The sequence below is a fragment of the Lycium barbarum genome, chromosome 10 (genome assembly GCF_019175385.1).
Source record: "Lycium barbarum isolate Lr01 chromosome 10, ASM1917538v2, whole genome shotgun sequence".
Lineage (NCBI taxonomy): Eukaryota > Viridiplantae > Streptophyta > Magnoliopsida > Solanales > Solanaceae > Lycium > Lycium barbarum.
The window spans coordinates 99,585,083-99,598,657 of record NC_083346.1 but is presented as its reverse complement, the minus strand read 5'-3'; positions in this window follow the sequence as shown (position 1 = coordinate 99,598,657).

Sequence of the window (13,575 nt, the reverse complement as noted above, 5' to 3'; positions counted from 1 at the left end):
AATGTACCACCTTAAGTACTTTTTATGATTAATACTCACATAAGTCAAACACTACTAAAAAAAAATTATTTCATCCGTCCAAAAAGATTGTACTCTTTTGACTTGACACAAAATTTAAGAAATAAAGGAAGATTTTTGAAATGTGTGGTCCAAAACAAGCCTTAGATATTTATGTGGTTGTAAATCATCTCATAAAGTTAAATTGTTTCTAAATATAGAAAGGGGACAATTTTTTTTGGGACAGACTAAAAAGGAAAGGAGAACAATCTTTTTGGGATAGAGAGAGTACTATTTTCCCACAAAAAAATATTCAGTGCCTATTCCCACTAAATATCGGTGGAAAAAATCTAATCATTAGTCTTTTCACACAAAAAAATTAAAAAAATTCTCAGCGTTTCAATGGAAACCTGTTTCCATCATGTGTCTTCCCAGTGAGCTAATTCGGCGGAACTGATGTGAAAAAATCATATTTTATAATACAAACTTGCCACTAAATATGGGTAGAAAAAGTCTCTGTTTCTAGTAGTGAAAATTTATGTATATTATTTTGCGTGAAATATAATTAGAGTAACAGTACATGTATGAGTAATGTATCAACTAAAAAAACAACACAACAAAGCTAACCCTCTAGATAGTAAATACTTCCTCTGTATCAATTTATGTGATACTATTTGATTTGGTATGGAATTTAAGAAAAAAAGGAAGATTTTCTAAATTTGTAGTCCAAAACAAGCTATAGATATTTGTGTGACTATAAATCATCTCATAAAGTTAAATTATTTCTAAATATAAAAAGATAGACATTCTTTTTGAGACAGACTAAAAAGGAAAGTATCACATAAATTGGGACAAAAGGGTACACATTATTTTATTAGTTTAGAAAGCAAATAAATTTAAGTTATACAAAAGCACCGTCCTTTTTAATTACTTGCAATTTGAAGGATTATAGTTTATGCGGAGAAGTGCTCATAACTAGAGGTTGTAATTCCTTCAAACATATCTATATATATAAAATAGGAGAGGTACAAGCTACGTGGTTAAGCCAAGTGATAAGCTAATAACAAGCCACTTGGTAATTTTAAGACATAATTATTTATGTATGTAATAACTTACAATTAATCAATTTAATATTAATTATTAAAGAACTTAAAAAGAGAAATATAAGAAATTATATTCAAAAGTAACCTTATGTACAGATTAGCCTAAATGGTGGGAACGAAGTTTATCATTATCAATAATGAAGATAAGCCTACTTTTCAAATACTAAGAAATACTATATATTTGAAATATTATGCTATATCAAGAAATATAGAAAAAACTAAATTTAAATAATAAATATGTTTTTGAATTTCATAGGAAGGGGTATACATAACTCCCGGCTGAAACTCAAACATATCTGGTAAAAAAAGAGTTAAAGAAATCAGAATGGCCTTTTAAAATTAAAAGAAACATAAATCAGAATTTAAACACAAAACTATAAATATATAATTTAAAGTAAATCTAAAAAATGCGATAAAATTTGGTGTAGCTCCCTTTTGGAGATAAATCAAGTTTAACAGAATTTTAAAATAAGCATTTCAAATTGTTATCACAAGTAGATAAGTACAAGTTATATCTGAATTCTACATGCTAAATGTTAACAATAAGTCCACGTAATTGATTGTATTATAGTAGATAAATTCAAATTAATTGTAAGTGATAAGATACTATAATATGTCAACAAATATTATGCTTGCAGTTTCGTAACATAGTAATAATTTTTTGGATTTAGTTTTAAATTGAATATATTTTATTTCTGAATTTGAATTTGAGTTTGAAGATAACGATTTCATTTTAAGGATACATATACTTTTTGAATTTGAATTTATTTCTTTGTCTCTATCTACATCTCTCTTCCTTCCCCTATCTAATCCCCTAAAATTCAAAGCGGGAGTCAAAATTCACAAAACTCAGCACGTTGTTCATTGAGAAAATGTGAGAATTTTAATTTTATGGTTTATTATTCTATTTCTTTATAAAGTATTTGGTTATTCTTCTGATCATTCTTCTTTCTTCTTTCTTTTGTGATAGTCTCTTACTCATACGCTTGATTTTGATACTATTTGTGTTTTTAGCATATTACAATTTCCTATCCTATAGGTACTCTAGGTTAATTCCTTATTACTGCTTTAAACATGTTTTTAATTACTTTATATTAATTCCTTATTGTTGTTTTTGTTGGTGCAGTTCAACTTCTTTATACCATTTTTTCATATTTTTGATTTCGTTGAATTTGTTTGCAACATGAACTCTCAAAATTTCTAAATTCTTTTTGCCTTTTGCAGATGATTAAAATTAAAAGAGAAGGTTGAGTTTTGTTCTGTATACTGCTTCAGCAGTGAGCTATTATGGTCTATGCGGTACTTTAATTTGAACGAGATAATTTCGGTATATGATTCCTATTATGTGAAAGACAATGAGGTATTATTTCACTTTAAGTTCTTTTTCATACCAAGAATGATATCTTACATAAATGTGAAAAGAATAGCACAATTAAATAGTCCAAATGTTCTGTAGAAATATTTCATTGAATTTTTTTGCAGCAAGAAATCCCAAAATTTCTAAATTCATTTTGCCTTTTGCAGATGATTAAAATTAAAAGGGAAGGGTGAGTTCTTTTCTGTATACTGCTTCAGCAGCGAGCTATTATGGTCTATATGATACTTTAATTTGAACGAGATAATTTCGGTATACGATTCCTATTATGTGACAGACAATGGGGTATTATTTCACTTAAGTTCTTTTTCATACCAACAATGATATCTTACATAAATATGAAAAAAAATAGCACAATTAAATAATCCAAATGTTCTGCAGAAATATTTTAATTTCATAAAATATGTTTTGTTGGATGTATATAACAGTACATTATATTTTTATTTAATTTAAAATAAAAAAGAATGAGAATTGAAATAAAATTAGTGCTCCAAATTTTTTCATCTCACACGACAAACGTTTCATTATTACTAACATTTGGTGGTAGAAAAATGAGATTACGTATGTGAAGATAAGATATTCATAAGCGTAAATCACCTTTACATATAATGTGTTGTAACGTACATTGGTGAACAACATGCACAAAAAAAATTATAGAGTAATTGTCATGGGGAAGTACGATCAACTCTTTTCTTTTCCCTTCGAGATACCTCTCAAAGAAAATTCGAATTTGAATTTCAAATAGACAGGTTAGTGTGAGCTTATCTATGCAGTTATGTCCTAAATTTTTGGAATTTAAGTTGAAAATCCCAATACTTTTTGAAGTAATAGTTTGAATTAGAAAAGTGATTTTCATATTTTATAGGATAATTTCCCCCCTAAAAAGTAGTAATAACTCTACAGTCAATATTAATCTAAAAATAGACTATCTTTTTAAAATCCAAATAAATATGCATAAGTATTTGAAAGGGAGTTATGTCTGATCGATAATTCAATTCAATTCGTATGAACAATTATCTAATTTAAATTTAAATTATCAATATATTTATGTAAGTACTTATTTAATTGTTATCATGCTTATTACCGCCTAGAATTACTGCTCAAGCAAAGCCTCTTTTTGTTTAATCATGTTTGCTTTTATCTTCTCTCTAACATACTAACTTGTATGTCTATTGTGATTACATATGCTTATTTTTTTTTTTTTATTTGATATATGCTTTTTATTAAGATTGGTATTATTTATTTTGGCAGATGTAGCATGATTTAGTAAGGAAAACAAAAGAAGATGGATCGAATGTAATTGAAAATGTATTATGGTCTTTTGGAATGCGCTCGAGCTAGCTCATCGCTAAATGTCCATTGGAAATATGAATACAGAGATAATGTTGTCAAAAATGTGGTTTGCACATATGAATCTTTTTGAACTTATTACAGCAATTGACATTGAGATTTGTACAATACAAAATGGTATATTATTTGTCAATATATTGGGAGCAATTAATGAAAGAGTTACAACTTTATTTGTATTATGTTTTAATAATTTTATCGCTTATAACAAATAAATAAATAAGAAGCTGCAGAATCATGCAAAAGGAGGGCATATTCCTCATTTCTCATGAAATAGCAAATGTTTTTTTTTTTTTCAATTTATGCATACAAAGAATATCTAAGGGAAATATGATGGTAAATGGTTAAAAACCTGGTTTTATCCTGTGCCCACCCGAAGGGTAGCGGCTACGGGTTCTCGTGTCATAAAAAAAAGGTCAAAATTAACTATTTAAGTGGTAACACTGTCGTCAAAATCATATAAAAAATTAGAGGATAAAAAAAGTTCTTATCTTTACAAGTAGTTTAGCTTTTAGAAAATATGAAAGGTAAATAAAATAAAGTTTATATTTTTCTTTACTACATAGTTGTTTAAGAAAGAAAACAATTGTGTAAGGATAACAATGATATGAAAAGAAAATGGTGAAAATCAAAATCAAAATTATCATGTTGTTATTTGACTTGGATACTTTTAAATATTTTTGGATTCATTTGTATTTTGATTTGACCATTATTTTTTTTGTTGTTACTAAAATTAAGACTTATTAGTTGGTAGTATTAATCATAGTTATATGATCCTCTACCATAAAGTATGTATATACCTTCTTCTTTTTTTCATAAATCAATGACTTCATTCCATAGTTAACATAAAGCATCACCCGGAACATTGTTCCGGGCATGTCCAAATAAAGCATTAGCAGTTACAGAATCATCCAAAGCATTGCTCCGGGAATGTCTATCAATAGCATAGAAAATCACATCATTATTATTAGCAATTGTTTTAGAATACATAGTTCCTTCAATGTCTGCTCAAACCATAATGTATTTAAGTTATTGTCATTCCACTCAAATAACTAATTTATTGCTAAAGTTTGTACTTAGAAAAGTAGAAACTTTAAACTCCGAGATTTCTAAAGAACTTATTTTGAGTTAAGAAGAATCTTTCACACATGTTAACTTATTCTAATTAAAATAAAATATTATTGTTCTTAGTTTTCAAACTTATATATGTTTGAAAATCATTTTTTACACTTTTACTTTATAAATGAGATTATTTGTTCAATAAATATACATAATATATGTTAGAAAGAGAAAAAGTATCATAATATCCAAAAAAAAAAAAAAAAAAAAAAAGGTTAACAATTTAGAAAAGGTACTTAAAAGGTTCAATTGAGACAGAGGGTTGGGCCCGCGGGGGGCGGGGGAGGAGGAGGGGTGTCAGTTTGTTGTTTAAAGTTGGTTGATTTTTAAAAGCAAAATTGAAGGGGTGGGGTGGGGGGTGGGGGGGGGGGGAATGATGTTCACCAATAGAAACTATGATATAATTTTGAGCAGAAGACTTAATAAAAATAATAAAAGAATTATTAAAGGACTAAAAGAAATTCTATATCTAATTAAGGAACTAACATGATATTCTAGCACTATATATCATCCGTCTTTTCTAATTTCATAGAATTTTTGTTATTAAGTACATTGCATTAAGAAATAAGATGATAATTGAAATTTTGTAAAAGTAATTTGATTCAATGTACTTAAACAAGCCATATTATAATTTGTCATAATTATCTTATTTAATATTTTCCGCGCATCGCGCGGGTACGAATATTAGTATTAGTATATATATATATATATATATATATAATAGGAGAAGTATAAGTAATGTGGTTAAGCCAAGTGGCAAGCTAATAACAAGCCACTTGACAAATTTAAGACAAAGTTAATAAGTTATGTAATAATTTTTTTGAATTCAAAGATAAACATTTCAAACTAAAATATTAGCATCTAAATTTGATTAGTTATCAAATTTAAATTGAAAGATAAATCTTGCAAACCAAGCGTAGTTATCTCGGATGTTATGATTTTGTTATGATTTACTAAAGATAAATATCTAGCTTCAAAATTCTATACGTGTGAAAGTAAATATAAAATTAAAACAATTAAAGTAAAAGTATTTTTCTTTTGTAGTAAAATAACGTTTTATTCTTCATAAACAACCCACGATTTTCTTTTCTCTTCTCCTTCTTATTTGCTTTGTTGTTTTAACTTTGTATGTATCCAAATCAGTACTAAACAATTGAAGTTTATACATTTAAAAATTATTACAGTTTACAGTTTTATAAGTAGAATCCATATAATTTAGGGTGAGTAATCTGCAAATTAGGATAAATTTATCAGAATTAGGACAAAATTTAAAAATTGTTATAAAAGTTTTGAATTGATATATGAATCTTTTGATAAAGTTTTAAAAATTGAATTTAATGCCTACTGCTTAAAATTAAGTGATTACAATTTCTTAGCTTTATCTTTAACAATAATGTAATTTTAGGACTTATCAAACTCAGATATCTTTTTCAAAAAGAGTTATTATTAATCAAACACCGAAAGGATAAGTCCAAACTTGAAGACAAATATCTTTATAATTCTTTATTATTAACATAATTCTTAATGCTTATCTACATCTAACTCTATATATATGGTCTAATAGTACCTTACCTTCAAGGACGTATTTGATTTGAATTTTGGTAGGTCTAGGGTTCTTGGAGGAAGCTTGCTTATTTAATAGTGTTGTAAAATGTGCTTAATTTATGGAATTCGATATTGTTATTTATTTGTTAATTTTTAGCTTTTATTTACTCTATGATTGATAAGTGGATATTCATATGGTACTCAATATTGACACAAACAACTAACTCATCTTGGATTTTCATTTCAGCTATCAATTTGACTTGAGTAGATTTACTTTGGTTTAATGAAAGAAGTTGTCCGTATTGTTTATTTATTTTTATATTGTTGATCTTTTTGTTTAATACATGTTTCATTGTATATTTTGCTTACTGCAATTGATTAAACAGGCCCTAAAAAAAAAATTGTGGGCCCCATATTCAACAACAGAGTATTAAAAAAAATTAAAAAAATTGTGGGCCCCATTTTCAACAACATCCCGTATTAAAAAAAAATTGTAAAAAAATTGTGGGCCCCATATTAAAAAACATCCAGTATTAAAAAAAAGTGAAACCCACCACATCCAAATTCACGGGAAAAAAAAGTGGATCCCATATTAACAAAATCAAGCAATATTGAAAAAACAAAAGTGAATCCCATATTTTTGAGACCCATATTAAACAGGCCCTAAAAAAAATGTGGGCCCCATATTCAACAACATCCAGTATTAAAAAAAATTGTGGGCCCCATATTAAACAACATCCAATATCAAAAAAAAAGTGCAGACTTTGTATTCTTAGCAAACACTAATATAATAAAGTTTTAGATACGAAGCACAAATTACAATATTATATTAATCATGTTTTGAACATAGTATATATATATATAAAAAAAAAATTGGGCCTCATATTAAACAGGCCCATAAAAAAAATTGTAAAAACAAAATTGTGGGCCCCATATATATTGACCCCATACTAAACAACATCAAGCAATATATAAAAAAATAAAGTGGAACCCACCATCTCCAAACTCACGGTAAAAAAAGTGAACCCCATATTAACAAAATCAAGCAATATCAAAAAAAAAATTGAACCCCATATTCAAAAAAATAATGTCAAAAAAGACTTTGTATTCTTAGTAAACACTAATATAATAAAGTTTTAGATACGGAGTACAAACTACAATGTTAAATTAATGGTGTTTTGAACATAGTATATATATATATATGTGCATAAAAATAATGCAAATTAATAATGTCCAAAAAAAAAAGTGCACCCCATATTAAAAAATCAAACAATATTCATGTAATTTTCAAAGTATCTCATTAAGTCAATAATGATGGATTCATTACCGCGTGCGTATCAATCCATTAGTGGGAGCAAATGAAATTATTGTACAGTAACATACTTAAAATACTTATATATTAAAATAAGATAGAATTTAATTACTTTTACATTTTTTTCTTACTCTAATAAATGTGAAAATAATTGTAGGCCCCATATTAAACACCATGCGTATTTGTAGCAAACACTAATATAATAAAGTTTTAAATATGGAGCACAAACTACAATGTTATATTAATCGTGTTTTGAACATAGTATCCCATATTGACAAAATCAAGCAATATATATATATATATATATATATATATATATATATATATATATATATATATATATATATATATATATATATATATATATATATAAAACAGAGTGAATCTCATATTAAAAAAATAAACAATGTCAAAAAAAAAGTGCAGACTTTGTATTCTTAGCAAACACTAATATAATAAAATTTTAGATACGGAGCACAAATTACAATGTTATATCAATCGTGTTTTGAACATAGTATATATATATATATATATATATATATATATATTATACATAAAAATAATGCAAACTAATAATGTCCAAAAGGGTGGGCCCCATACTAAACGACACCAAGCAATATAAAAAAAAAAAAAAAACTATATAAAGCATGGGTTTAGACCCATGCTTCATCGTCCGTTGTCCCGTTAAAAAAAAAAAGGAAGAAAAAAAAGTGGAACTGACCACATCCAAACTCACAAGAAAAAAAAAAGTGGACCCCATATTAACAGAATCAAGCAATATTAAAAAAAATGTGAATCCCATATTAATAAAACAAACAATGTTAAAAAACAAATGCTTAGAAAATCAAACAATTAAATCAATAATGATGGACTCTTTAGAATAAGGAAAAAATCAATTTCTACTTTGTTTCGTTTTAAACATGTAAAATTAATTTAATAATTTGAATTAGAATTATCTAAATCAAAATTTGATAAAAAAATAATAAGTATTTTACACCGTTAAATTAATCGAATTAAAATTGAAAGTATCAACTGATGCTTAAATATTGCTATTGTTTTATCTCAAAGAGAGGAAAATAGTTTCTTTTTAAACAAGTCTTCTCTTTTAAAGAGTATTAATAAATTTTCGTAGCAAACACGAATAAAATAAAGTTCTAGATATGGAGCACAAACTACAATGTTATATTAATCGTATTTTGAACATAATATATATATATATATATATTATCATTATCTAAACACAACTACATATACATAGATACACTATAATCTGAAGTGTTGGGCCCGTGCTGCCATCTAGTAATATGCTAAGAGGCAGAGAATATCTATGTTGTCAGTCAATATCTAATTTTATTCATACAGTTTTAGAAATGTTAGAGTAGAAATCAGAGAATTATTAGAGCCTGATGCTATTGCTTTGTTTTTAATTTTTGCCACAGACACTTGATAGGAATTGACCAACAAAGTTGGTCAATTCTTGCACTCTAGCCAATCAGGATATCACAACATCCGATGCATAAAGATTTCTCAAAATAGATCTTAGGATCCTATGTTTTCAAAATGTATATTTAACTTTTAAATAACTACTTAAATAATGTTTATGAGTATGTGATTGTAGTTTTCATATGCTTATATCTTATATAATTTTTTTTGACGTATAGGTTTTCTAAAATGCATAAAGAAAGTATAGATTATGTACATCAAAATTCTCTGAATAATTATCAAGGTATATTTTTATGCTTTATTTTTATTTTTTACAATTAACATAACATTATCTTTTGTTACAGATGTAATTACGGGATCTGAAGTTTCCATTAATACAATATATACAAATATTTCACAAATGCGAAATGAATATTTGAAACATAAACAAGCATAATCGAGAATTGAAATATATAAAGGAGTTTTACCAAATTGCCAACGTATATTTACATGCTTGATTTAGTTTTTTTATTATTATTATTTTCTTTTTGTTACAATTAACTTTAAACATTTATCTTTTGTCACAGATGTAACTAAGGATTCTGAAGTTTCCATAGATTTGATGTATGCAAATATCTCACAAATGCGAAATGAATATATGAAAAATGAACAAGCACGATAGATAACCGAAATATATAAAGGAGATTCACCAGATCACTCGTGGAACGAATGACTGAATATATTATGAATGTACAAGAATTACTTTTGGCGTTATCCACTATTTTAGGAGCACTGCGCAAATAAATGCTTAATTTGTGTTACATTATTCTGTTTGTTTTTATTTTTCTCTTTGATTACTAAGTTATTTTTTTTATTATGATTACATGTATCTCTTTTCCCTTTATATATACAGAGAGATAGATTAGCATTTTCAGAAAGTTGTATCTATTATTTTGGTACAAGTAACCTTATTTAATAAATAATTAGAAAAAGGTAGATTGAATAAAACTGAAGCATATATGTTTTAGAATTTTGAATGTTTAAGTATCTTTTATTATTTTCTTTCAAAATTACAATGATAGTAAGTGGCTACTTTTCTCCACTAATGAAAAAAATCAATTTTTCTTCTTAAAAAAAAAAAAAGGAGATGTTTGATCAAAAGACAAAGTTTACTTATTAAGTTATGTCATAACATAAATTTGAATTGGAAGTTAAAGTTTTTAATCTATGGATAGAATTTTTGAATTTAAACTGTAAATGTAACTTTGTTTTAATATAAATTGCATTATAAACTTTTGAACGGATAAGAAGCTGATAGCATGTTAGGCCAAGCTTCTAAAATCAGCTTATTTTAAAAAATACTTTTTTTAAAAGTACTTTTCGAAAAATCACTTTTGGCGAAAATCAATTTGTGTTTGGCCAATTAATTATAAAAGTACTTTTGAACATCAATTAGTGTTTGGTCAAGCTTTTAAAAAGTGTTTCTATTTGTATTTTTCTCAAAAGTACTTTTAAAAAAAAATGCTTTTGGGCAAAAACAGTTTTTTTTAGCTTCTGAAAAACTGCTTCTGCTACTCCGCAGAAGCACTTATTTTTTTCCAAAAGCTTAGCCAAACACTTCACTTTTTTTTTTTCAAATAAGTACTTATTGAAAAAATAAGTACTTTTGGGGGAAAAATTAGCTTGGCCAAACAGGCTATAAGTATTGAATATTGAATCAATATCAACTACTCCTACTCCTACATAAAAGCTAAGTATTGTTGCTAAGTTCTTTTTACTTAGGTAACTTATCATTTTATTTGAAGAAATTAAATTCAAATGGTAACATAATGAATAGATTTGTATATCTAAATCTTTTACTAACTTTTGTAAAAATTGAATTTTTTTCTAACGGACAAAAGTAAAAAAGAATGAAAAGATAAAGGAAGAAACGTAGGGTAAGAGTAAAAAAGCAAGATAAGGAATAGAAACAAATTGATCTTCTTTTATTTCGTTTCTTTTGAGTTTTAAAAAAATTGATTTGATCTCATCATTCCCGGATATTTCTATCAATTCAATACATCGGTTATAAGATATCTCATAATCCTATCTTTTTTAATATGCATTATTCTATATATATATATATATATATATATATATATATATGTGAAGTCTACTTTTCAATCTCTCTAATGTAAGGTCACCATTTAGATTTTATCCCTATTTTTAAAAGTTGTGCAGATATAACCTTTATAAATTATTCTTCCAGGTATCATTAAATATTAGACCATTGTCTAATATTTGAATAACTTGCAAAAATTTAGACTATGGTCTAACATTGTCTCATACAATTTTCAGTTTACTCAAAATAGATCTTAGGATCCTATGTTTTCAAAATGTATATTTAAATTTTTATTAACTATTATCACTTCATATGTATGTGTCTACTTAAATAATGTTTATGAGTATGTGATTATAGATTTCATATTTTTATATCTTATATAATATTTTTTGTGGTATAGGTTTTCTACAATGGATAAGGAAATTACAGGTTATGCACATCAATAATCTCCGAAGAAGTATCAAGGTATATCTTTATTCTTGATATTATTATTATTATTATTTTGTTTTTTTGTTTACAATTAACATTACATCTATCTTTTGTTACAGATGTAACTACGGAATATGAAGTTTCCATAGACATGATACATACAAATATCTCACAAATTCGAAATGAATATTTGAAAAATAAAGAAGCATAACGGAGAATAGAAATATATAAAGGAGTTTTACCAAACTATCAAAGTATATTTTCATGCTTGATTTAACTCTATTATTATTATTATTATTATTATTTTGTTTTTGTTACAATTAACATTACACATGTTTCTTTTGTCACAGATGTAAATAAGGAGTCTGAAGTTTCCATAGATATGATGTATACAAATATCTCACAAATGCGAAATAGATATTTGAAAAATGAACAAGCAAGGCGGATAACCGAAATATATAAAGGAGTTTTACCAGATCATTCGTGGAAGGAATGATCGAATATATTATGAATGTACAAGAATTTCGTTCGGCATTATTCACTATTTTAGGAGCATTGAGCAAATAAAAGCTTATTTTGTTTGCTTTTATTTTTCTCTTTGGAATACTAACTTATATGTTATGATTACATGTATCTCTTTTCCTTTTTAATATAACATATATATACACATATATAAATTAGCATTTAATAAATAATAAAGTTGTATCTATTATTTTGGTGCATGCAACCAATTTAAATAATAAGAAGAAAAAAGGAAGCTTGGAAACAATTGTATCATCCGCGTTCTAAAAAAATTTTGAATGCTTAGGTTTATTTTTGAAATAGGGAACAAACAAAAATTATTGGACGAGGTTTTGATATATTTATTTTCTTTAAACAAAATAAAAAATTAAACACTTTGTTAGAATATTATGATCTATTGTACTTTAAAATTAGAATGTCTCAAAAAAGAATTCAATTGTCAAATAGATTAAAGGAATTCCACCATTATGTATAACTTAGTGTAGTTGTTAAGGTAGGCTCTGATGATAAAATTTTATCCACACTTGGTGTTTACTCTAAATCATAATACTAATTTACTTTGGTTAAGTTATAAATTAAAGAGATCATGTGTAATTAATTAATATTTGGTTATAAGAAGGTATATATAGACACATGTCAAGTATTTATTATCAGTGCATGTAAATTTTACCATTTGCTTTTTAAATTTTTTTACATAATTAATTTTTTTAATATCGAGCGCGCATCGCGCGGGTATGAATACTAGTATACATTTATAAGAAGTTAGTCTCAACTAATTAATATGACCAGAAAAATTCCTTTAAAACGATTATGAAAATAAAATAAGTGACGGGGAAGATATAAGGAAGAAAAACGTCGGGATCGAACTAACAGGGCGTCATGTGAAAGCTAATAATTGCAAACCTTGAACGACAATAAATTAGACAACAACGAAAGTATACTAAAAAGGCATAATATTATAATATGATTTGGTCAAGTGACCTACACATTGAAAACTAAGATAAAAAGAAAACATTAAAATTATGAAAGAATAATCTCCCCATAAACGAAACTCTTTTAATGACTACATTGTGGATGCTTTTCTGTGTATTTTGTGAGAGAGATAGATCTTCAATTTATAGAAGTCCGAAACTTTTCCTCTGAGAAAAGATGATTCAAATATGGAAGATATCTTTTCCACCAAGGAAACATTTTCCATCAAGAAAACATTTTTAAAATAAAACACAATTATGGTAGAATCCAAATAAGGTAGGAAATTCAGGGCAAACCCTAATAAATCTGTCCTTGGCCTGAATTATCTGGC